The sequence below is a fragment of the Canis aureus genome, chromosome 9, assembly GCF_053574225.1.
Source record: "Canis aureus isolate CA01 chromosome 9, VMU_Caureus_v.1.0, whole genome shotgun sequence".
Taxonomy (NCBI): Eukaryota; Metazoa; Chordata; class Mammalia; order Carnivora; family Canidae; genus Canis; species Canis aureus.
Genome location: NC_135619.1, coordinates 11950566 through 11978022, shown reverse-complemented (window position 1 = coordinate 11978022; position 27457 = coordinate 11950566). Strand labels below are relative to the sequence as shown.

Genomic DNA, 27457 nt, shown 5'->3' with positions numbered 1-27457 from the left:
AAAGAGCAGTCCAGGTAAAAAATATTTAGTTAAACATATTGGCCTAGACAGGGCTTAATATGAGTTTACTATCAACATGTAACAGTAAATAATAGAATAATTACTTACACAAAAGATACAACTGACTTTTCATTAAACATTTTTTTCAAACTCTAAAAGTATTAAATTGGCTCTGTTACGGAGATGAGATCATGAGTGGGTCTTTTTTCTTTTATTTCCTATTTTTCTAAATATAGTTGAAATTATTTCATATAATGGGAATATTTTATGAAAAAAACAAACAAAATAATTGCATTACCTCTATTGTATTTTATTAAATAGCTTGTATCCTTGCTTCTTTATTAAAAATATTTAGCATATAATGCTTTATTTCAATTAATGTATACTGAATTTTCTCAAAGATACTACATTCTTTTAAATGTCTCTGTTTATAACCTAGGCCATTCTTGGCCCAGAGGCCAGCCTTATAAGGGGAAGGGGTGCTGTACCCCAAGACGGACCTTGAGACCAGTCAGAATGCTCATTATCAGTCCAATTATCCCCTGATAATTGGCCTGCCTGTGGGAATAATAGGCTGGGATGATTTAATTCAGTGCTGATATATTTATATTTATAGCATCCTACACACTGCATTCTAAACTTCTTAACTTTTCCCTAAATAATGGAAGAATCTGATTCTAGCTGTTAGAATACTTTATTTGCTCAATATTTAACTTCCTTTAGACACTGAAGAACCACTCTACTGAGACCCAGGGAATGTTTCTTGTTTGTACTAAACTTTGCAGTGTTGGCAATAAATCTTACATAATGTCCAGCTTTCTTATTTTGTCCCTTTACAGCATTCTCCAAAAAGACAAATCTCCCTTGGACTCTGTGAAATTTCGTCATAGGATAACACTCTTAGAATGGAGTCACTTGGCTTGTAAATGCTTACCAGCATTTCAACACTTCTAGATGACTGGCTGATGTCCAAATGAGTCTAGGAAATAGCCAAGAAGAGGAATTGTGATGGAATTTTACAGAGGATAGGGTATTTGCTTTTGTGTGTTTCTTGAAATAATTAGGTTGAATTAGGTTACACTCATGGTATAGTGTTTTAAAGTTTCCAAGTTGAGATTCCAGTATCCTTACTTTTTTGTATCTTGTGCTCCTGAAATATGTTAGCAGGTGGAGATGTTTGCATCCTCTAGATCTGTTTTTTTTTAGATGCATAAATTTATCTGTTTAATAAATAGTTCATACACTGGCCAGAAACCAAGTGGACAAACTGTACTCACTAACCCTTTAATACTTGGCTCTTTTGTATAATGACCCAGCCCATTATTAGATAATGAAAGAGTGTATGAGAAAGTGGGAGATTATTTATGATGGAAACAAAATGAAACTAATGGGACAAGATTTGAAAGCTGTGATGCATGAAAGGTGCTATGCAGGCAGCTTTGGCACCATGACAAGCAGAGAGAAAGGCTCAGTGGGAAGCAGCAGTGTGAACATGACTATGAAAAAGAAAGAATGGATTTCCTGAATGAATCCTTGCCATCTGGTGTTTGTTTAATACACAATGAAGGTCAAATGGCTACTGATCCTTTTTTCTATAGTCCAGTGACTACAAGAATGAGAGGAATCAATGAGTTTATCGATATGTCTGGAAATGACTCACCATATGATCTGATTGAGTCAATAAAACTGAAGTAACTTGTCATTAGTCTTTCAAGTGTGGTTTGGATCTATGACTACAATTCTGTATTTCTTCTTTCTTTTTCTTTACTTTTTTTTAAGCCAATTTTCTGAATTAAACGTGAGTGGTACTTTTTTCAAGATTAATGTTTTGAAGCATTTAATTTTATAGGTAGGTAAGATTAATAGGAAGGGTCAGGAGAAAGTCTCTGATAAAGCTGAATGTGTCTCCTATTTTCAAATGATCTGGTAAACATTTGTTTCTGTTGATTAGTGGTGTGGATTAAGGGATTTTTTTTTCCACTTTGCCTTTTCTGTGTATGAGATTGATTACACACCTATTTTATGTAACTATTCCTAGGGGACATATTAACTTTTGGTGAAATATGTTTTTTAGCATTATATGTAAACAGCATACGCTTTGGGAAAGTCATATGTAAGTCCAAAAGATTATTTTATGTAACATTCTCTTTCCCACAGGTTGTTTCAGGAATGTACTTCCACAGTATGATCCTGGAACTCTTACCCTCTACTACTAAAGATTCAGGGTTTTCTATTGAGTTCCTTTTGAAAGACTAAAATAAAAGATATTTTTCTCACATTAATATTTCTCAGCTGCCATGAAAAGAGGGATAGGAGAAGCCAAAAATAGAGGAGCCAGCTGTGGGAGGCTACTTTTTTCTTTTTTTTTTTCTTTCAGGACAACTCAGAAAAGTCTTTCAAATTCATTCCATAAAGAGTGTATTAAAACAAATACTGTTTCACGTGCTTGAATGCTATACTTTAGAAGCTGATATACACTCAACTATGACACAGTGAATGTTATCTGACTGTAGTAGTAGTAGAATTGGTAAGTTTGTCTCTCTGGTGGATCTGTTTATTATTCTTTATCTCCTGTTTTTTGAAAAGACTCTTTACTGAAACTAGTTAATTAAGGGTGAGGCAATTACGAAAAAAATACTGTTCTTTCTCAAGTAGAGTCAATGTGTTTGATTCTAGATGCCACAAATTTTGTTGGTGTTTTGAGTTTGTTCCCCTGAGTATCAAAGTATTACATGTGAATGGAAAAGCAAAGAATCACCCATCATTCCAGTATGCAAAGTCAACGTATTTAAAATATTCGTTTCTTGGGTGGGGGTGACTGGGTGACAGGCACTGAAGGGGGCACTTGATGGGATGAGCACTGGGTGTTATGCTATATGTTGGCAACTTGAACTTCAATAAAAAAAATTAAAAATAAAAAAATAAACAAAATATACTCTTCTTTATTTTTCAATTTTTTTCTTTCTTTAACTGAGCTAGTACGGTAAATGTAACTTTATAATGTGATTTTTTTTGTTATTTTTATTTTTTATTTTATTTTATTTTTTGGCCCATGAAGCTTTATCTGCAACTCTCATGCCTAGGTAAACTTCTTAACTTCTTACTCCCTTCCACTGCTCTGTGATATTATAGTCTAACATAGTACTTTTAGTATTGTGTTCATATTTTTTTTTAATTTACTAGTTGTAAAAACTTAGAAAACAAGAACCTACATTTTATGTCTTTTGCAATATTAAAAAAATGAGAGTTTTGATTAAAGAGCAGAAGATACGTCATCGTTAGAACTGCATTTGCACTGGGGATATTAAGACAGAGGACTGTGTTTCAGATTTCAACAGAAATCATGTGTTTCTTGTATTTAGTAAAAACTTGAATTCTATAACACGAGGATGCTTAAAACCTCAAGATGCTAATATTCTATTTGATTGACAAATAAACTGCTTAATGGCTGGGTATGCCTTGCCCTCAAGTGTAAAGTCAGTGAATTAGTGTGGTTCATTCCTGGGTAAACAATGATATTAGCTTTTATGACCAACTGGCCTTCATTGTTTTAGACTAGCATCATTTATTTATTTTTTTTTACTAGCATCATTTATATATGTTTTTTTCCAGCTTTATTGGGATATTATTGGCATATAACACATGTTACTGTAAGTTGTACAATATAATGATTTCGTATGCATGTATATTATAAAATGTTTACCACAGTAAGGTTAGTTAACACATCCATGGCCTTACATGGTTACCACTTTTATTTTTTATTTATTTATTTTTAAGATTTTTATTTATTTATTCTTGAGAGACACACAGAGAGAAAGGCAGAGATATAGGTAGAGGGAGAAGCAGGCTCCTTGAGGGGGGCCTGATGTGGGACTCAATCCCAGGACCTCAAGATCACGACCTAAGCCAAAGGCAGGCAGACACTTAGACACTGAGCCACCCATGTGCCCCATAATTACCACTTTTAAATGAATACGCAGTGGTAACTTTTAAGATGAACTCTCTTAGCAATTTTCAGGTACATAATACAGCATTGTTGATTATAGTTACCATGCTGTAATTCGATTCCAGAACTTAATCTTATGGCTGGAAATGTGTATCTCTTTAGCAACATCTCCCTATTTCCCCCACACTCTGGCAACCACATTCTACTCTGTTTCTATGAGTTGGGCTTTGTTAGATTCCACATGAAAGTGAGAACATACACTATTTGTCTTTCTCTGTCTGACTTATTTTACTTAGCATAATGCCCTGCAGGTCCATGAATGTTGTCACAGAAAGCAGGCTTTCCTTCTTTTTTATGAAATTGACCACCATTTAAAGGCCTTGGAGGTCTTTTGGTAGCAAATGCCAGTAAGGTAGGTTGACAGGTCGACAGAGCTGTGGATGCTCTACTTATACTCTTAGATGACTTAGAAGATAACTGGATTCAGTTGGGGCTTGCAAATCCCAAGACTATAGAAATGACTTTCAGGTTAATTGCTTTGGATTTTCTCAATGTGAAAGGTGCAATAGAAATGTCAAAATGTGAGTACTGTTATTATATTCTCTGTTATCAACCAATAGCTTTACCTTTTATAACTCATTTATTCAAAAGTTGGCATAAAACTAAGAAGCGGTTCTATATTCAAACTTTGACTAAAGAAAAAGTAAATTTGGGATTTATTCAGCATAAATAAACTTCATCATATATCATTTTTTTTTTCAAATCCATGGATTTTAACTGTATGGCTATTTTGCCTGCTGTTCTTTTTTGAAACAAAAAATATGTGGGTACATATTGTTTTAACAGACGGATGTTGGGATTATGCAAATAACTAGTAATTTTAACTATAGGAACTCTTTATTATGTCTCTGCTGTGCTTGCTTGTCATTTTCTAGGATGTGATTCATTAGATTAAAAATATGGTTCTTCATCTATTTTCTATGTCTCCTTTTCCTTTGGATAATAAAGACTGACATTAAAACATATGACTTCCCAAAGACATAACCTAATACCAAACATATTAGTGAAAATATTTGCTTGAGTCCCTGAAATCTAGAAATTCTCTATGAGCTACAAATTCTATAATCTTACCAAAGATACTGTTTTCTCAGAATTGTTTTCCCATCTTCTTCCATTGTTCTAGGATCTAGAATAAACTAAGAACATTAAGAAGTTCATAGTTTCCCATAAACACCAAGTACAAGAGAGAGATAGTGATTTTTACTTATGAGATTGAATTTTATCAAAATTGACACCTGTTCACTTAAGTCTGCCCTGAAGAAATTCATATCTGGAATATGGGTTACTACTTTGTCATACTGAAAAGCCACAAAGCTTGTCAATTTTGTTTCAGAGTACCATTGGGGTTGCCTCTAGCCTTATGCCTCCCTGTGAGAATATTTTGTTTAGGGTTATTTTCTCTCAAAAAGTGTTTATACAAGGTATATAAGAAATATACTCCTTAGATTATTATGTTATTGGTGGTATTATTATTATTATTATTATTATTATTATTATTATTATTTTGCTCCTGGGTTAGCCCCCCAAAACTGAAAGTTTCTGGAGGAAATTATCAGTAACTAAGTTTTAGGACTTTCCCTTATGGTTATGTGCAATCTGACTTTCTTTGGTTACTGACCATTCTATGGTGGGAAAGAGCAAGACTGCAGGCATGGTTGATTAAAAACAGGTTGGTGAATGCTATACATGTAATGTGGACAAAGTCAAATATCAGCCCGGCACTTCTACACTGAGTAAATCTGAACTCTTTTTCTCACCTGGAAATTGTCAGACTTACCTAGTCTAACATCTATTAAGTCTTAATCTATTTCTTTTACTTTTTTTAGGACTGAGAAATGAATAGGAAACTCAGTGGGTTGGAGAGTACTTAAATGCCGTGGGCCTTTAAGGAAATTCTACTGAAATCAATATAACTAAGGTAAAAGAAACCTCCATTTTAAAAATCTCTGTTTTTCAAAATTTAATATTTGGCACCTCTTTCTTTTAAAATTTTTTTCAAGTTTTTATTTACTTTCTTGTTAATTAACATGCAGTGGAACATTAGTTTCAGGTGTAGAATCTAGTGATTCATCACTTACATACGATACCCAATGATCATCCCCAACCAGTAGATTTGACACATCTTAAATAATTACTTAATTTTCAAAAATTCTTATAAAAAAGCTCTCCCAGGTAAACTATGCATAGCTTAAATATCTGAGTTACCATCCCAGGCTCCTCTGTGCTATGGAGTATATGGGAATGCGATAATGGGAATGAGATTATGAGAATGCGATAACCTCAGAAGGATGCACTTTTGGGGTTTTTTTGCTCTGAAATTCCATCCTTCTCTTTCTATGAGTTGCATTGACTTAATTTATTGTGTACTTTTGAAAGAAAATATTAAAAATCAACTGTGTCAAATGCCAAGAAATGTATGTGCATGGATATTGTGTTTTCTAATAATTTTCTAGGTAGTTGAGAACCTAGTGAGTAATATAACTCTCCTAAAAATCGTTTGGCTCAGCTTTTGAGCAGAATCTCCTAAAGGCTTTGTGAGAGGGGTGGGTAAGTCTCATTTCAGTCTGAGATTGAAATGAAGGATATTTTACTCTGGAAAAAAGAGTACATGTGGATTTTTTTGGCCTGGTGTTTATTCAGCTAGGGTCCCACCTAATGGGCAATCAACAAAACAAGCAGAGGGAAATTCTAACAGCACAAAAGCTTTGAGTAGGAAGATGTTCAGAGAGGATCAGATAATTAACCCCAAGAAGTTGGGTTCAGTGCCTTTATTGGGGAGATTACAGAGATAAAATAAGGTCATTTCTCTTGTATAGAAGAAGATAGAGGGGTCAGGAACTTAGAAACATGGAGAGGGAAGAGAGCAAGAAAGGACATGGTATTACTCTTCATTTTCTGCTGTGCGACAAAGGTCAAAATGATGGCACTTCTGGACTTTGAAGAGATATGATCTTTCTTTATTGGGATTAAGTTCCCAAAGGCACATTGACTGAACTTCCTAAAAGTAGCAATGGACGTTTCAGAATGAACTTCTAAAGCACAAGGGTCCTTGACTCCATGCTGAAAGTTTCCCAGCTGAACTAAGCGATAGAGAACTACCCTGGTAATCCATTTGACCAAAACTGTATCAAGCAATATGGCCTATTTACAGACATCCTTTAGGGCTTTAACCTCTCAAAATGTCAAGACATTCATTACACATAAAAATAATATTTATGTATTCTTAGCCAAATATGCCAACACTATCTTTTCAATAATAGATCTAAATCTAAATTCAGAAAATAAGATAATATTTTTCTATGTATTTTACCTATTTTACCAACAGTGCCATAGGAATTGGGGTTTTTTTTTTGCACAGTTTTAGAGAGTCTAAGCATTTTCTTATAATAAATACCTTAGTTTTTTCCACAGATCCATCAGGGAATCCCATGCACATGCAATTCAAATCAAAATGATATATGAAGGAGAGTATTTTATTTGATTTAATGACCAATTCTCATTTTATTCTGACCATAGTTTCAATTGGTCTTCATAAAGCCTTTTTTTGAATCTAAATAAAATCTGTCCATGGAAAAACCTGCTAATTTTTGTTCTGTAGCTCTTACAAGTTGTTTTGTGTGTGTATATATGTGTGTGTTTTTGCTGTTGTGTGTGTGTGTATATATATATGCATATATATATATATATAATCTTAACATTTTCTATTTCATAATATTGAGGTTTGTAGTTTCTAATTTGAATTAAAAGAAATCAGTGGGGACTGTATGGTGTTGAGTGACAAATTTAAAGTTCTTGCTGTTTACAAAGACAGATAAATTTATATATATATATATATATATATATATATATATATATATATATATGAGGTTTGTTTTGGGGGGATATGAATTTTATAAATACTGACACATTCTATTTACCACATTTTTATTACTTTTTTCCATATCATAGCCCTATCGAGCTCTATCTTAGGAATTAGCTACAATGTTTGAAGAAAATTTTTTTTTTAAGTTTGGAAATCTACAGAAGTGAAGAAAGTACTTTCTTTCATCAAATTTGAATGAAGAACAAGCTTAAGAATTTTACACATCTTTGAATTCTAGTGACATCAACAGTTACAAATCAAGTTTCTTCCCTGCCTTATTTGGGATGTATGCAAACTGAGTTAATATAGTTCGTCATTTTTCACTCAGAGAAATTTTATGACTTCATTTTTAGAAATGAACTCAAATTCAATTCTCCCTTGATTGAGTGACTAAGGCAGTGACTTCACCATGGTATATTGTGAAGGAGAAAAAAGTATCGATGAGTCACAGAAAGTTTTGATTAAAGCATAGATTTTATTCCACTTAGTGATTCATTTGTGACTTTTCTTTCTCTGCTGCTTTAAATGTTTCATTCCCCCTCACTCAAAACAAGGAGAACAGGGGCTGAAAAAATATGAATGTCTTCTCTCTTCACTGTAAAAAAGCAGAGAGGTGAGGATCATAGCAGAGAAGCTTTTCCTAAATGGGCTTTGTCCCAGAGTTCTCAGGATCTCCCTTTCTTTAAATAATGAAGCTAAGGTAATTATCATGTCTAAAGACTGAGTTTTTTTTCAAGAATGTATAAGAGATTGGTTATGGTAAGATCAGGGACAGAATTGGTGCTCTGCTTCTACTGATATTCTTGAGGTAATTACTGAGATTGTTTCTCTGTGCAAACCAACCCTCCATCTTCTCTTTAGGGCTTTATGACAGCCTCCCTGCCTTACAGGCAACTGAAGTTGGCTGATGTTGAGGCTAAACTTGGTCTGTAGGTGTGTGCATGGTGATGGTGGTAAAAAAAAATCATAATAATTTTATTCAGATCAGTGAACAATTTTCTGCGATTTTGACACACTCTTACCATATTTTGGAAAACATATTGTCTGTCCCAAAGTAAATGGTCTAATTAATTTTTTTCTAAAAGGATCAGACCTATTAATAATGATAAATAAAATGTAGGTTTTTTTTTTAATTCTGAAAAATGAAAGTTTAAGTAACCAGAATAGGCATAAAATTTTGGTTTTATATTACTTGGTATGATGATAAGGTTCAAATATTGTATTTAAGAATGTCAGGGTGGATGATGGATTTGGCACATATAGCATTCTTCTAATGATTGTGAAGCTGTCTTCTGTGTTATAAATAGGAAGAAGATAAAAATGCCCTGCCTGGTCCTCAGGTCATGCTAACAATGATAAAACAGCATGCATGAAAACTCACTATTTTTCATTCTTTCATGTAACAAGTATACCAAATACCTTCTCTGTTTTATATGAATAATATATCATTCTGGACTATATATTTAAAGAGCAGATAGGCAAATTTACTGATATTCTTTGAGATTGTGTGAGTTCCTCAGAAATTCAAATACCTAAGAGAAAATGTAATTTAAGAGTAAGCTTTATTTCTTTTTGTTATTTGATAGTATTTCATAATTATAATTCTCACTATAATAAAATCTAACCAAATAGTATTTTGAGTGGCATAGAAAATAGCTTCTAGTATTAGATACAGAAATATGTAAATCAACTAAACTCAACTGTATGCTAATTGGCCAACACACCTCTCATTTAACCAACAGGGAGCTATTCCACAAGTATCTGGGAATCAACTGGTGACTGTGTAGGTGTAAATGCATTTCTAAATTAATTTTCCAATAATAGACAATCTCTAACAAACAGAAACTTGGAAAATAAACAAGCATAAGGGCAGGAAGGATATTTTGTTTGTGATTTTATTAAATACGATGCTTTTTGTGTTTAGATGCTGTGGAATTTCATCAACCACACAAAGCATAACAAAAGTAAACTTTGACTCAGTTTTCCTACACACACTGAGCTTTTTGTGTCACTATGAAGAAATTGTTCTAAGGGCAAAAATCTACTATGTCTGTTTTATTAAAAAGCAATTCTGTTTTTTCCCCACAGTAACTGCATTATCAATTCAGAGTATGTCACATCTTTATTCGTATGTATTTCCCTACTTTATTATAGGAAATACACTTTATATAATACACACACACATATATATTTATTTTTTCTAAAGTTTTATAATAACAAAATTTCCATCAAGAGTGTGAAGAATTTATTGGGATACATTAAAAAAAATAACGGTAAGTGAATTCATGATTTTTCCATGTAAACATTTACACCAATTTCCTATATCATAGAGCTAAAATGATTCTTAGAGACATTTTAATAAAATCCCTGTAATTCATAAAAATCTGCAAATAAGCAACTTGTGTACTATCACACAATTGTTTATATTTACATCCAAAAATTTTATATAGTGTTTTTTAACTTTATATGGCATGTAAAGCACTCAAATGGAATAAGAAACAAATTTCTGATGCTAAATTCAAATGTTGTTTCCAAAGTGAGATATTACTTAAATATTGGACGACTAAATGACAAAACTATAGACTTCCAATTTTCTTTTAATTCGTTTGTCTCTAAGTTTTATCCTCAAGAGTATTATAGATTTATAGGAACCCATAAATGTATAAACTATATGTCCACATGGCCACTTTGTTACATTAAAAAATGAAATTGTACTTTAAAATAAATGAAGTATACAGATATAAAGAAAATAGCAGCCTATCACAGATCATAGATGTGAAAATAGAGATTTCTTTTTGTTCTGAATTCTTCATGTAAAACCCTTCCACTTTTCATGTTTTAATTCACAGAGCAGAATCAAAAGAAAGCATCAAAATAGCATTGTCAGTGTGAATTATTGAAGAGTAGGTAGCAAAAAAATGAAAATCATTTTTACTAGGGCTAGAATTACTTAAGAATTTCATCTCTCTTGTCCCTTATTCATAATTTTGACCTCTTCTTTATGACAAGGTTTTGTGCTGATGAATTTAGTAATTCTAACTTCCTACACAGACTGTCTTTTAGAAATTATAACAGTGCTGTTGCAGACATTAAGGTTACTGATACTCATTTCATTCCTATATATGAGGGTCACATAAAAGCTCACTGAGGTAACTACATTATGAATAAGCATGGTAAGAAATGTGGGCTTTGGTTAAAAATCATGGTAAAATTCTCTTCTTGTAGATCCATTATAGATGTATACCTGGCGCATTACAGACATTTGTAGCAAAACAAAAACAAACAAAAAACATTTGTAGCAATAGGTAACAACTCTTAATGCTTATATCATACAGAAATTTGAAGATATCAAGTGGCTTTTAAATGGCACTTCCATGGTTTGCAAGAGATTGAAAAATGTATTTACTCTCAAATTGCTTAAATATCAAGGGCAAACCGGTTGGCAGATGACATAACAAATGTTAATTCCAGTCCTCTCTTCTCCCTTCCAACACAGAATTTTCAGTGATTGGAGGTCTACTGATGATGGTGTAGTTCAAGCAATAGTTATACTCTATCTCCAGCAGTTAGACACAAATTATTTCTTATAATAGAAATAACTCTTTTGACAAGAATTGTAAGAAAATGGACATTCATTCAAATACATAATGGAAATAATTTTTGGTTTGTTTCTGAGGATCCCATAGATTTTGACACTTCATAATATGTTGGTTTACATATAAAATATTGGCACTTAAATGGTATTCTCATGTTAAGTCTGAAAACACAGTCTCTTTGCTTACACAAATACCTTTAAAAGAGGGTAATTAGTGGCCAGTGGCTAAGAAGACCTCTGTGTTGAGAGGTTATGCTAAGCCTCTTGAAGATTCTCCATGTAAACAAGTCAGACCACATCACTCATTATCCCTCCTTTGTTTACTTAGAAAAAGGTTCAAACTATTTAATGAGAGGATTACCCATACTTCAACTCTATTGAAAAAGATTAATTGATATTTTCCTGTTGGAGGTTTCACCACTTGCATTTGGCTTCCACTCTCCTATTGTTATTGATGCTGTGATCAACAGAGCAAAGTTGCTTAAAGGTTATCCAAATTTCACAGCTTAACATTACTCAAACTAATTATATTTTTTCCTTGTCTCTTAGACCTTGAGTTTCAAGGACTGCTAATTTATCAAAAAGGACTGTATTTTAAACTTTACTTGTCTGAATTGAAAATTTTATGACTAAAATCTGGATACTTTGGACAATTTTGCTGTTTTTTAGACAAACTAGAGCACCTACCCAAGTGGAATATTAAAACAGAGCCAGATTTCCATGTAAACCGAAAAATAATGAATTTTTCACTGTCGTGTGTATAGGAGATTTTGAAAGATAATTTCAATATCTTACCATCATCTGGAGAACACTATATATATATTTTTAAAAACTCTCCATTTTGAGATACAATGCTGTGATAGAAATCTTTACAAATTTTTCCCCAAAAAATGTGTGTATTATGGACATATGGTTGCATATTTGGATAACACCATTTGCATTTTTCAAACTTGCATTTTTTTAAAGCACTAGCTTGGCTTTTGCTGTCAGAATGGCAAACTGCTAGTGTATTCATCTAAAATTCTTAGTTTAACTCTTTGTCACTTTAGCATTTTATGTAATGCTAATACGTTCACCTTTTCTTTAAAAAGTAACCTAATATGTTGGAGGCTGTAAAATAAGGAAGACTTTTCAAACCATAAAGTTTAATAATAGGAGGAGTCACATCATAGTGTGAAAAAAAAAAAAGGATAGTGTCAAAATTTGATCTTAGAAAAAATGCTTCTGAAAATTACTGGGGGAAAAGAAAGCATGTTAAAACGATTTTACTTCAGATTAATTCCCTGGAACGATTTGCAATTTTTATGGTTTTCTAGGGTTATTTTGCAAAAGCAGTTTTAGTGCCTGAACATTTAAACATAACACACTAGAATATAGAACCCTAAAAAAATGATGATGAGAAAATAAAGATGAAAAGAACCCTAGCACTAGTAATTTATGGAGATTACACTCTCAAGTCTTCATTTGCTGTATGCTTTCTAACAGAACATCCTTAAATTACTTTATCCCATCTGTAAATTTCTTTGTGATACAATGTTAAAAGTGAGGCATATTGCAAACATAACCTGCTACAGCATTTTAAGACAAATACTTCACTGGCCCCCGACCCCAAGGAGCAATTTTATTCAAGGGAATAAGGTGCCCACTTATGGTTGAATGATTTACCTGTCTTACATAATTTATACATATCAAGAATTAGGTTATCTAAAGAACATGTTTTGACTTACAGATTAAATTTTATATAAATTGTACTTTCAAATCAACATTACCAATAATCTTTTATTTTCAGATAACCACCCTAAAGGTCTATGTTACATTTTCTATATATGTTAAAATATGCACTATTTTAAATTTTGCAATATTGTGCATATATTTGGACATATTGCAGACATATTTGGACATATTGTGGACATATTTGGAATATTTCAGTTTTTCTCTTAATTGACATACTATATGGCTACTTATATTCCCTAGCCACTTCAATCTGCTTCTCTCGAATTATGTTTTTGCAATGTGTTTATCTAATTATTACTTATTTATTAGTTTCAGCAGAAGTATTTAATTAATTAGCATCTGATGCAAAGATAAAAGTAAATACCAGCACGTAAATGATACTATTGAAAAGGTACAAATTTTATTGATTCTAATACTGGCATATGCAGTTAACCTTATTGATTTAGTTGAGTATGTTAAAATAACATAATAAAAACTATTTTACCACAAGACACTATAATCTGACCACTGTGTCTGCTTTTTTGCATTCAAAACTTAACGCATAGCCTAACATCGAACATATTGATTCTTTTAAATAGTCATCCTCTAATAAATATGACATTATCACTCCAAGTTCAGGCAGTTGTGTTAGGTGATTAGAGAGTAGGCATGTAATCAGAGGAAGTACTTTGAAAGATCATCTTTCTTTATTCTCTTCCTTTGAAACACACAGAGAGGGGAACTGTGAAATAGCAATAACTGCTGAACTGGCTGTTACATAATCTGTGCTAACTGATGAAGTACTGATACTTAAAAAGTGATCATCTATCCCTTTAAAGATTGAAGATGTCAGTACACATATACATTCAATTGCTATAGCTGAGGTAGTTCTTGGAGATCACTTTTAAGGAAATTTTAAAAGTATATAAGAAAATATCTTCAAGCATTCCCTAGTAAATCCTTGAACACATATTTTCGTTACTCAATATGTGGCAGACAAAATATTAGGAACTAGGTAAACAAAGATAAATTAGAGGTGATTCCAGCTCATAGTCTAAAGCTAAAAATTACTGGTATGAATTGTTATTTACTCACATAGAATTCAGAGAAAAAAAAAAAATTAAGGTCAAAGACTGGCAGATCTAATGTAAGTTTCCAGTAGTCTCCACCCATGAGGTAGAGGCCTTGACCTGAGTTTCAACATTGCTGCAAAGGAATACAAAACCACACACCACTATTGGAAGATGATAAAATATGATCATATTCTAACAATATATTTTAAAACAAAATGTACTTAATCCAGCTATTAAAAGGCATAACTTAAACAGAAGGAACACAAGACTTAAACAAAGCAGAAGACAGCTGTCCAGAAATTATCAATTGCTAAAGCACACAGATTGTGATTAAATTTTAATGCAGCTTTTAAGCAAAGATTTTGCTTATCAGAGAGAAAGAATCCCACAGAAAATATTGTTATTGATTTCATCATTTTAGATGTAACTGATCCTTTAAGTAATTTTTCTTGCTTTCAGTACTAGTTCTTAAAGTGACTGCTTATACTGGGCAAATCATTAGATGGTATGTTCATTTAAAATTCTAAGCCAAATGCATAAATTGTTCTCCAGTGCACTCAAAGTCACATCTGTTGAAAACAAAACACAGCATTCAACCCATTGAATAAAAACAAAACATAACTGTAGAATAGCTGGATAGTCAAATCATGTAAATTAAATGGCATTGAAAATGATATTTCTTATTGATTTTTTTCAGGGAACCCAGTCTTTGGAATTAAAATATATTGATTACCTCTTATGTAACCCAAATTAACAGTAAGGCAATTCAATCTGCCAGAGCATCAGACTAGTTTTAGAGTCAGGGAATAGGGAATAAGAACACGTTTTCCAATTTTTTTTTATAAGTTAATATTTATTGAAATATATGAAAAGTACTCTCATATGAAAAGTACTCTCCTCCAGCACCTCATGAAATAACTTGTTAATCTTCTTAAACACCTTATAAGATGGGGTCCCTGGGTGGCTCAGCCATTGTGTGCTTACCTTCGGCCCAGGACATGATCTTGGGGTCCCGGGATTGAGTCCCACTTGGGGCTCCCTGCGTAGAGCCTGCTTCTCCCTCTGCCTGTGTCTCTGCTTCTCTCTGTGTATGTGTGTCTCTCATGAATAAATAAATAAAATATTTTTAAAAATATGATGAGATAAGTACTAATTATTCCCATTTTTTTTTAGAAAAAGATTTTATTATTTATTTGACAGAGACAGAGATAGGAGAGCATAAGCAGGGAGGAGAGTGATAAGCAGACTCCCCGCTGAACAGGGAGCATGAAGTGGGACTCAATCCCAGGACTCTGGCATCATGACCTGAGCCAAAGGCAGATGCTTAACTGACTGAGCCTCTCAGGGGCCTTAATTATTCCCATTTTATATAATAATCACTATTACAACAATTCCCATTTTGTAGTCAAAGAAACCAAAAGATAAAAAAAATTAGGTAACTAGTTTTTTATTAACAAATAAAATGCCATGTTGGTTCTCTGTACGAAAGTACATATAATATTTTATCAATAAAATTAATTATTAAAAATGAGAAATCATTATACTTTATACATTATACATTATACTTTATATTCTAATGGTCCATAATAATTCAACCATGTGTGAGATGGTTAAAGTCAAAAAAGCAACTTTAGTTAAAAATTAGTTATACAAAAAAAAATGTGTTATATAAATAAAGACTTCCTCAGGTTAAAAAAATTGCTTATACATTTCAGAAATAAGGACACATTTAGTTATAACTACATGCCTTCATTTATTAATTCACACAGTATACATTGAATGCCAATCAAGTGCCAGACCCTAAGCTAGGCACCAGTGTGTATGTGTGCCTATGTATATGTTCTCATAATAAATGAGTGTGTAGGACTTGAGTATAAGGAATAAATATTGGCTCAATATTTATTTCTAATGCATATTGTCAAGCAGTTTATTAATTAGTCAATCTGAAGTCAACCAAATGATGTATATAATGAAGTTATCTCCTTAAAATACTGTAGGTTTTCCTATTAGAAATATGGGACATACCTTTTAAAGCAAATAAGCTTAATATGGCAAAACATATGGTCTAAATTTTAATAACTATCTTGCTTTGATATTTTTCTGAAGTCACATTTTATTACCCTTATAGCTCTTAAGTACTGTTGAATGATTAGATTAATATTGGTCTGATCAGTTATTGGCAACAAAGAAGAGCCAAGCAACTAGAACTATTTCTAGATGTCTCAAACATCTGAAGATACAGATAGATATAGAAATATAGATACTGATACAACTATAAATATGAGATAATTGGCTGAATTTTTTACTTTTTAGCTGTATGATGACTAGTCTGTTAGTAAATCAAATAACATTGTTTGCATATGCTTATTTGTGTCCTCATTTAACAAAGTTCTAAGAAATTATGCCATCTCACATGGGCTAACACAGAGCTAAATAATTCATCTTCTAAACAAACAGTATCTATATTATTTACGCCTATAATTAGTATTTTTTGAGTATTTTAAGGTCAGTAAGGTGTTTTAGTGTATTGATGATTAACTAAATTCTCACTTCCCCAAAAATCATTTTGCTTACTGATTAATCTACATTGATCAAATCACATAAAATGCTTAGACTGTCCAACACAGGTCACAATCAAAAAAGCATCTCTTGGGTTATATTGTTTGTTTGGGATGGAAAGGGAACTGGTGAAAAAAATTCATAGTCTCTGCAACTGTGAAAAAAAAATCTAGTTTAAAGGTTATTAAAAAACTGGGCCACCTGGGTGGCTCAGCAGTCAAATATCAGCCTTTGGCTCAGGGCATGATCCTGGGGTCCCGGGATCGAGTCCCACATCGGGCTCCCTGCATGGAGCCTGCTTCTCCCACCTATGTCTCTGCCTTTCTTTGTGTATCTCTTATGAATGGATAAATAAAATCTTTTAAAAAAAGGTTATTAAAAAGCTAAGTTCTCAGTATCACTTGTCACTGACAGATAACTATTACCAGGTATTTTGGATTTTCTAATAATTATAGTGATACAGCATAGGCCATCACTTAGTCTTTTACAGGAAGAAATGAACCTTATTTGAACCTTGGAAATTCCAAAGTCAAACTCTTCAAGTCATAAATATATACTCAGTTCAATTAGGAACAACATTTATCCCTTAGACTAACATTCTTCTGAACATCTGAAACTTCAAAAATATCATTATATTCATTCAAAAAATCTGAATTCTGTTTGCCAAAATCCTTTTGTGAGTTGAATAGTATTGAAAATACCTGTTTATCTAAATTATAGAAAGCTCTATAAGTGTCTAGTTCAATGCCTCTGTACTCTCCTATGACCGAGTAGAGTATGCATAATCCCAGAGGCAAAAACAACAACATGGCAGGGGCACAACCAGTTTAATCTCCATGGCCTGGAAACATTCCATCACTTAGAATTCATGTTTTCACAACAACTTGCCAGTTTCAACATTTCTCTAATTAGAAGATATTTAGAGCCCTTATTTCTCCAAAACGAACAGAATCTAGGTTTCAGGGTTTTATTTTTTATTTTTTTCTTAGGTTTCAGGTTTTTAGACCAAGTGTTGAATGTTAAGGAGACAAATGAGTGTTCAAAACAGATCAGCAAGTTTAAACGTTTAAGTTATTTGAAACTATCAGTCATCTCATCTCTTCCTTGCCTTACCAGATGTCTTTCAGTATCATTTATTATAAAATCGAGTGTTTCTTTATTATTTGTTAAACCTGGGATCCTAATTCCCTTTTTACCCAAAAAAAAACCAAAAAAAAAAAAAAAACAAAAAAAAACCTTATTCACTTCTACTTTACCTGAGTGAGACAGTCATTTTCATGATTATTTTAATTAAACTTAAGTCATTTTTTTTGCCATAGATTTAATTTAAAACAAATACATATGCCCATTCTGGATGGTAGTGATGAGACACAAACTGGGGGAAGTAGAGTTAGACAATTTCATGATTGCTAGTGAAGGCACCCAAACAGAGACCAACTATTCTCCACTTAAAGAAAAAAGAAAAGCAACCTCAGCAGATCACAAATCCTTCTTGTCTGTCGTTCTTGAATTTAATGCTTTATTGAAAAGATTGTGCTTCAAGTTCTCTGTGAGTGTGATATTGGTTGAAGTAAAATGAGGTATTGTTTTCTGTCTTCCAACACAATCAACCAATCCAGGATGAATCACATCACATGATGACATGGTCCTCTTGAGCTCAAGGATGAAAGTGTGGGAGATAAAATGAGGGGACTTGGGGGTAGCATCTTTCAGCACTTTTCCCCTTCCTGGTCGTTGTATCTTTCTCTTGAACTGATTTTCATTACATGAACTCTATAAATTGAAGCCCGTATCATTTGACAAGGCTTTGCCAGCAATAATAATATCTAACACTTTGGAATAGCATTTATGTGTTATATACTATACTGGTACTAGTTCATTTTATTCTCAAAACTTTTACAAATGGTCCTATTGTGACTTCATTCCCATTTCTGGGAAGCAAACCATGTGCCTGCATTTAGCATGTGATGTTTCCAATTTCAAAATTATATGGTTAATTCTTAATGGGTAAAATTTATAAGAAGCAACAGAGTAGATTTTTGAGCATGAACTTGGATATTAGAGATATTTGTCTAATAGATTTGGCTGAGATTGTACCATTCTGTGATACTATCACAATTACCTTTTTTCTCACTTGAATTATACATTAGAGATAAGGATCTCTATGCCATTACTCCTTCCCTGACCTGCAGCAACTCATTTATCCTTCCTATGTCTTACCACTTCATACGAGAAATGGGCAGAAAAATACCTCCCAAGAATAATGAGAGAATTTAATGAGATAGGATACTGAAAGTGCTTAGCCCGGTGTTTACTATGGGGTTAAGTAGTGATTATTATTTATAAACAGAATGGCATGAAATGGCAAGACTACCTGACAGTCTATGTTTTCTCCTAACCTTTTTCACATTTCCAAATTTTTTCATTCATGGGGGATTACCTGACAGGAGAAATGAAACTGATAGCTTGAAAGGAAGTCACACCCTTTTGAGTGGCCCAGAACAAAACTTGAATACCATCAGATCTTAAGAAATTAACATATAGACATGTTGCAGTTTTCAAGCTGTCACTTTGGAGTTTAACATTTCCCCAGTGACATTAGTGCAATTGTTCAGCCAAGAGTTTTAATACATTTTCTCTTGTTTTTCTTCTATTTTTTTCTCTTCCCTTTTCTTTACTTTTTCTTTCTTTCTCTCTTTTTTCTTTTGTTGTTGTGGTTGCTGTTGGTATGTGGCATTATCTTTCCTCTCACTGTGAAGACCTCCATTTGGAAAGCAAGTAGAGATCTTATTCAGCAATTCTATTATGCCTTTTAAATTTAGGGAAGTTTTCTCTTTTTCCTCTCCCTAAGATCCATCAGTTTGCAGATTTTCAACAAACTATTTTTAGAGTTACTAATATCATTTTTGCAGGTCTTTCAGGAAGGATTTGAGTAGGCATAATTGTGGGGTGTTTATGGTTTTTGTTTTTGTTACTAGGACCTTAATCTTTGTCTCTTTCCCTTGTTACAAATATTATTGAAAAACAGCAGGTCTGAACTTTTAAATAGGATTGAATGCATCTTTGAAAGCTAATACTTTATATTGTGCTAAATGATAGTGCTGTTTAAAAATTGGATGTGTTATGTTGTAAATAAGGTTAAATACAAAGAATCGAGGTTTTAGGAATCCCAGGGTCTTGCTACATTAATCTCAAGTCAGATACTGTTTTATGAGAGGGCACAGTAGTTTAATGGGCATTTATTGATTTAAATTAAATTATAACTTTGGAGACAGTAACTTGCAAACTTAAAACAGTCATATGATATTATGAATTACATCTTATGCACATTAAGAGATCTTAAAGCAAGGAAACCAAAGATAGAAAATATTGGCTCACATTTCAAGCCACAATAAGTGTGAATATAGCCTCAATTTAATAAAAATGTATAATGCAACTTTCCTTGGGTTAAATGTCTGACAATTGCTCTTGGAATGGGTACTTGTTTTCCCATTATTGGTCACTTTAATTGACTTACACTCTAGTTTTCTCATTTAAAGATCACTTTATAGTATTGGGTGTTCTTCATCTGAGAGATATGTTCTAGTCCTGCCTGGTCCAACAACACAACAGTTTACATATTTCTGAACTTGATCCGAAAACTGATTTAAAAATCCATATGGACAATCCAATTTATCTGAAAATATATACACACAAGTCTGCTCAGAGGTGGCTAAAATAAAATAAATTTCATTTTAGGAGACAGGAAGGAAGCCAAGACAAGAGAGTGAAGATTCTGAAGTAAATGGGTACTTGCTTTGACCAAGATCGAAAGCCACCTCTCCCCAGAGAATATTAGAAGAGGGCATGGAAGACAAGCATTGGAAAAGTAGAATGTTTGTGCTTTTCTTTCTGGTGAACTGCATTAAAAATTCAGCAAAAGGGGGGATCAGTTTACATTACTCTTCTTGTTTCGCATGTATCAACTGACAGGTGCTGTAAACATACATAGACAAACATGGTCCTATGCTTGCAGTGCTCCAGTGACTGCGGAAGGCAGTATGTAATCTCCCAAGGTGATCACACAGAGGAATGTGCAGACACACTATGCTGAGATTGAAGAAGAGGCCATAAATATTCTCTTTCCCATAAAACTACAGGAGCTCGCCTTTGAACTTTGATTCTCCAGAAAATCCAGTCAGAGAGACGGTTTTGTTCTGACAATAAGTTACTGAGGTCCAGCAGTCTTCTTTTGATTCTGAGGACTTGACTGAAACCTTACTAGTACTTCTGAAATAACAGCAGAAGGAGCCCAGGAGGCCCCTCGGTCTTCTGTATGTCTTGCTTTGCTGGAGGTAGACCGCTGATCCACACGCCTTTGATTTCACTAAGGGTAGAACCTCAGCCATCAGGTAGAGAGAACTGACCTTGGCTTTGACATCAGACTCAGTATTTAAGACATTTACTCATTTGTGTTGTAGAGATGTCACGGTAAATACATTATATCTGTTTATACTGAACACTAAGAGGCTCCTTTTTCTACACCATAGACAGCGATTTGGCTGAGACTGTATCATTCTGTGATACTATCCCAACTACCTTTTTTCTCACTTGAATTGTACTTTTGGCTGTCATTTGCGCTTTTGAATAAAGGTTTACATTAGTAGAAGATATCATAATAGCCTATCTCCTTTTCATGAGTTGATATACAAATCAAAAAGAAAGGATAAGGCCAAGACTCCCTTTGTCCTTGGAAAAGTATGCCATCTGCATTTAGCTTATGATATTCAGCTGGGAACAAAATTCTAGCATAAGGAAGTCGTTAATACAACCCTCAAGTTACACTGTAAATTCAAAGTACTTTAAATGCCTTATAATAGTCAAAGCCAGTAAAATCGACCCTGTATATTTTTATTTCATCTCTGTTGGATCATATGATATTTAATAATTGGTTCTGGCACCTCGTTGCAAATTATTATAACTTTGAGATTCAACAGTCCTATTGAACATATGGGCAGCACAGCCTCAGAACATATATATGATACAGCCTCATGAGAGGACCTTCTGTCTTGTTTTCCTTAGCTTGGAAGGGTCAGGTAAATTTTGTTGTGTCGTCATGTGCTAAGATTCCACAATCTCTGTTTTGCAGGGTAAATGCTTAATGGAACTGATCCCCCCTCCCCGCCCCTTAGCTGTGAACACTTCCTTTGCAAAGCCAAAAGAAAAATTCATGCATCTGGGATGCAGTTTACTGGGCTCTTACTAAAGCAGTTATAAAGCTATTCCAGTATCAGTGCACAAGTATTCATCAACCCAGAATAGGTTCTATTACTTAGTGCCATATTGTATCCTGGCTGAGCTGCAAACTATGAGAGTTTCTGGAGTCAGGAGACCTTCCCGTGTGGTATTGAAAGCATATGATGATCCTTCATTAATCCCGAAGGAAATGGAAAGTTGGCGATAAAATGCAGTTGACCCCAAGAAACCTTTTATAGAGTTCGACATTCTCCCTTTAGCATTTCTTTTTTTCCAGCTCTGCTCACAGTAACACCCTGAGACAATATTGGGAAAGGTATTTCCACATCGACAGCCCATTAAGGTTATTTTCAATGTTCCTGCTGCTTTGCCTCTATATCTAGCCCTTGTGCCTTGATTTGCTCTTGTATTATTTCACATTAATTGCCATATTGTTTATTGCCATATCCCAACATACCATAACATGGGCACAGTGGCAATAATTACATAGGAAGCTGTACTTAAAAAAAAAAAAGATGTCAAGATGGGTAGTGGCGGGTGAGTGGGTAGGGTAGCAGAAAGTTATGATTTATACCTTATGTTGACATTGTGGAACAGAGCTGGTTCAATTTCTCTTGATTTCACTGTTAATGCCTAAAATTAATCTCTCTCTCTGTCATATAATTATTCATTACCAAGACTACTAAGCTAAAAAGTTCACAGAGGTGGGGGCAATGATTAAAGGAATTTTCCAAGCATTTATTTTACTCTTGCCACTGCAATGTTACATTTTTTAAATTGACATCCAGGTGGACAAGAAGCAGCCATACGCAATGTTTGTGATCCTGACTCATTTTAAAACTCCCGTTTCCTTTAAGAATTCTTTTTTAAACAAAAAATGCTTTTTGAACCTCTGCTTGTGTGCATGTGCATTCGCTCTAAATAGGCATACAAGGCATTCTGAGGCTCTGGAATAGGAGTCCTTCTTTGTCCTATTTACCAAAATCCACCTCTCCTTGAGCCATCCTACCCTCCTACACCGCATTGTTACTGAGAATCTTCTTCACAATTAAGTTGTCACTTGGTCTAGACAGTACCAAGAATCGTCCTAACCCTGGTGAGCAGCAAGTCAGAGTCATGCTTGATCCTGGTTGACAGTCTGGAAGTTGAAATCCTTTTCATGTCGGCGGAGTTGAAAATATCTTTCTTTTACTGCCGATTCGCTTCCGATCCCGGGTCTGCTTGCTTGGCACCGTGTCAGCCAGTAGGTGGAGTGCTTGCTAACAGTAATTGAATATACAGAACTTGAATTTAAAGTAAGTGGAAACCACTTTTCTTGTTATAAACTGCTAAAACCATATTTACACTGAACTCTTTCTATGGCTATAATTAGTTAAAAAAAAAGTTTCAAGGGCAGGGTTGAGATGAATGCAGGACGATATAGTTACATGATAGAGCCCGGAGAGGCAAATTGTGCCCAAGAGGATCGACACATCATATGGTGTAAACCGATGTAAAGGGGCACGCTCTCAAACATTCAACTGAATTTAATTTGGAAAATAGACCTTAGTCCCTCTTTAAAAAATTTAGTATTTCTGCTGTCCAAAGAATAAACTAGCCTTGATTAGTTGTATGCGAAAAAGCTTGAGCAATAGAGGATTAATTACATACACGTGTTAATAATAGTCATAGTAGATTCAGCATCTTTGGAAAGAAAAGTTGCAGGAGATGCCTCCAAAATAAAGTGTAACTTTCCCATAAGAGTGTCTTGTTTTCCTTCAGAAGAAGGTTTTCAAATGTATTTAAAAGCTGCAGCTTGAGACTTGCTAACTACATCACTCTAAATCTATCTATATCACACCTAAAGATGTTAAAGCAACATTTAGAACTCCAAGGAGAAAACAAGCAACAGAATTTAGAAAGCAGGAACCACATGGAAATAAGAAAAATCTTCAGTCGTTTTTTAAGAATGTGAGTTATATGATGTGAAGTAGATGAAAATGCAAGAGTTTAAAAAAGAATCTCTTGTTCCATATCAGGAATACTTACAGATCTGATTTCATGGCACGCAAGTACTGAAGATCTCTATGGCTTGCAAATACCATTTCGTCTAAAAGGACTTCAGAGCGAATAATTGCACAGTATGCAACGACAAACACTGCTAAAATAGTGATCACTTCCCCTTTATTTAACTTTTTTTTATTATAAAAATGGTAAACTCTCTTAAATATAACTTCGTGAGGACATTGTTGATTTTTTTTAATTATGTCATCGTGTTCTCAGCTCATATTAAATTTTGGACAGATTTGTGTTTCAAATATATGACTTTTTTTTCACTTGGGGTTGGAATTGAGGAATGGAGGAGAAGAGTGAGCACTGCTAACTGAATTAGTCAGCTAAAGCTTTATGTGGTAAATAACTCTTTGAAGCATGCAATAAATAGGTTTACTAAACCCAAGCAACTGCTTGCCGCTCACTGCCTCTTGAAGCAATATCGATGGCAAGATTGAACTCCCTCAGGCCAGAGAAAAGGGAGGGAGGGGAAAGAAAAGTTACTGTTAATTTAAAATAATAAAATGCTATATTTTCTATTTCTCATCCGAAAGGAAAAAAGTATGTTCCTTTCCATCAAACCATGGAGTCTGGCTATTCAAGTGGCAAACTATGACCAGAACACAATCTATAATCCCTAGCCAAGAAAGAGAGCTTTGGGGAATGTATTTGTTATCTGATTTTGATCGGAGAAGCAGGATGAATATTGGCATATTCTAGTACCAAGGCAAACTGTGTGGTTGTGGACTAGCCTACGAAAGAACTGTAGAGGAGTTCTGTGAAGAAATGGATACCTTTGTCTATGTCTTTCTCCATGTTCATTTATTTCTTCAGGTTCTACAAGCATCACTGCATACTTAGCATATTTTTATTCCTCTCATTTGGAAAAAGAATTTGAGTTCTGTCGCTTTCTTGTTATTCGTTATTCATTTTACCTTGTTTTGTTTGCTTCACTCTGTTGCTTTCCCTTAGATGTTGAGCCACATCATCAGCCAGTGTTCATCCCTCGATAGTGAGTAGGCAATAGACTTTACTGAGAAATAGAAAACGTTAGCCTCTGATCTCACCAGGATTATATTCTCTCTTAATAGAAGCTGTTGATAGATCCTGAACAGCTCCACACTTGGGGTGTTGACTTGTAGAATGAAATCCTCTGCACACAAGCACAGCAAAATATTTTGGTGAAAAGTAATTATCAGAAATAGTGACACTAGGAAATTAGTTAACTACATTTCAGCATGAAGCTTGAGTTACCCCTGCCCATTCTTGTTCCAGACCCATCTGAAATCAGCAATTCAGCTTAATGATGTCACAACATTTGCCAGGCTGTGGGCACTGAATAGAAGACACGGGACTGCCCCCATCGTATGAGGTTCCCCTCCTTTCCCTCTACGCAAACAGCCCATCTGTCTCACTCGCCCAGAAACTGTTATCTTTGAAACATCATTCTATTATTACCATGGTTGTTCTTTAAAACTGGTCCTTAACTTTGGATTTTGTTTTGGAAATCAGATTTGCAAATTCTCTCACATCTCATTGGCCCATTTAAAATGTGGATAGTAATATGCCCTGGAAGCAGCTCATCTCACTAAAGAGCTCAAATACTATATATTTCCATTCACTTACTAGAGGATAACCTTTTGTGAAATACAGATAGCCTACTTTTTTTTTTAATCACAACAAAGAATCCAACCCCTCCCAACCTCTAATATTTTTCAAAGTGTGAATTGAAGAGGACTTAGAGACAGATGGGTCTGGATGATCAAGTTACCTGTTATAGCAGCACATCTGCCGGGGCAGTCAATCACTGTGATGGCTCTGACAGGTCGATGGAGCCTGAGCAAGAACGGCTAATGCAGACAGAAGAACGGCTGGGGAAGGGCAGACCTCCTGCCTGTCTCCTGGGTTTGGCTGGTCTGAAAGCTGTACTTGAATTTGCTCTAGTTAAAATTCTGTCTGTCTATTGAGCGATGATATTAGATGAAAGATTTGGGCTCCTAATTTTTTTTTAAAGCCAACATATTGAACACATATGATTGGGAATGAGTCGATTAGCACTTTCAAGCTGTCAGTCAATATTTGGTCGTATTTAGGGGACGGGGCGGGGAGTGTGCGGTGAATAAGATTAGGAAACGAAGAGGTAGGAGATAGTTTCAAAACTGCATTTTTCCCTAAAAGTGTCAAAAGGATGAAATGCATTAAGCACTGATTCTGAGATGCCTATTTCTGCGAGCTCAGTATAATAAAAATTAGCATTGAACAGAACAAAGGCAACTCTAAGAATGTCAAAAAGCAAAATTAATTTATGGAGGCATGCTATTTTATTTCCTCTGTATATTTGCTCCTTTCCTCCCCTCTTCAATCATAAAGTGAATCCTATTTATCAATCCTAATAGATCCAAATATTTGGCAATATCATGTGTTAGGAAATATGGAGCAAGGGATTCCAAGATTTCACAAACAATTGAAAAGATGTGCTCCAATTAAGTGCAGCACTAATTGTACCACTTCTATGACACATTTGTAAAAGTGGAGATGTTAGAAGACAATAGAACCTCAAAATATCTAGATTCCTACTAATGCCTAATGAATCAGTAGTTAAAATTGGCAGTAAGGCAGTACCAAAAAGTAATGATAATAATAATCCTGAATCTCAAAGAAATACCTTAGTGGAAGGTAATGGCAAGAATTGTTAACACCCATCAACATCTAGAGAGCAAGTTAAATTTATGGTTAGTTCAATTTCTGTATTCATGTATGTATGTATAGATATTTATTTTTGTATACGTGTGTGTATATTTTATGTCTATGATTAGAATACACATATTTACATATTTATAGCTGAATACATACATTTCTTTGAGAAGTAAAAGAAAAATATTCCATAAGATAAGCATTATTATTACCCCATTGTAGAACTACAGTGAGCAAACATTGCTGGAAAAAGGGCAAAATGTTAATACATGCAGAACTGCTGTTAGTAGCGATTTTCTCTACAATGCCAAACTGATGGGGATTCGTGAAAGAGCCATTAAACAGATGCGTTGCTTTTCAATACATTCTTCAAGTATTTTTGCTCCCTCATCCACATTTTTAGTAAATGATGCTAAATGTTTTCAAAATATTACTATATTGGCTTTTTTTACTTGAATTTTTTAAGTGGACTCATATTTAGCAGCAGATGGTTTGAGATACCAGAACTGAAATGGAGTTAGTTATTTGGGTTCAGACTACAGCAAAATCTCATACCTCAGTTTATGGGACAGGAGAGATCAGTGAAATCACCCTTCTCTTAAAAACATTCAGAACAAACTCAGAAATAGGGCTTTTCCTGAATAAGAATTCTACCATGTTATACAAATAAGTTTACATTTCAATTCTTG

The 27457-nt window shown here is 33.9% G+C and overlaps 1 long non-coding RNA gene across 8 annotated transcripts in view; it reads left to right on the top strand.

The window, feature by feature from the left end:
- Positions 1 to 27457, top strand: part of LOC144320397 (uncharacterized) — a 315384-nt gene that overhangs the window by 141797 nt on the left and 146130 nt on the right. For 2 of the 8 annotated variants that reach the window (XR_013385940.1, XR_013385934.1), the window contains 3 exons: positions 2378 to 2527; positions 5833 to 5924; positions 20547 to 21466. This is a non-coding gene — a long non-coding RNA (uncharacterized LOC144320397). Of the gene's footprint in view, positions 1 to 2377; positions 2528 to 5832; positions 5925 to 20546; positions 21467 to 27457 lie in introns of those variants that run through there. The other 6 variants (XR_013385937.1, XR_013385936.1, XR_013385938.1 and 3 more) reach the window with 3 other exon arrangements.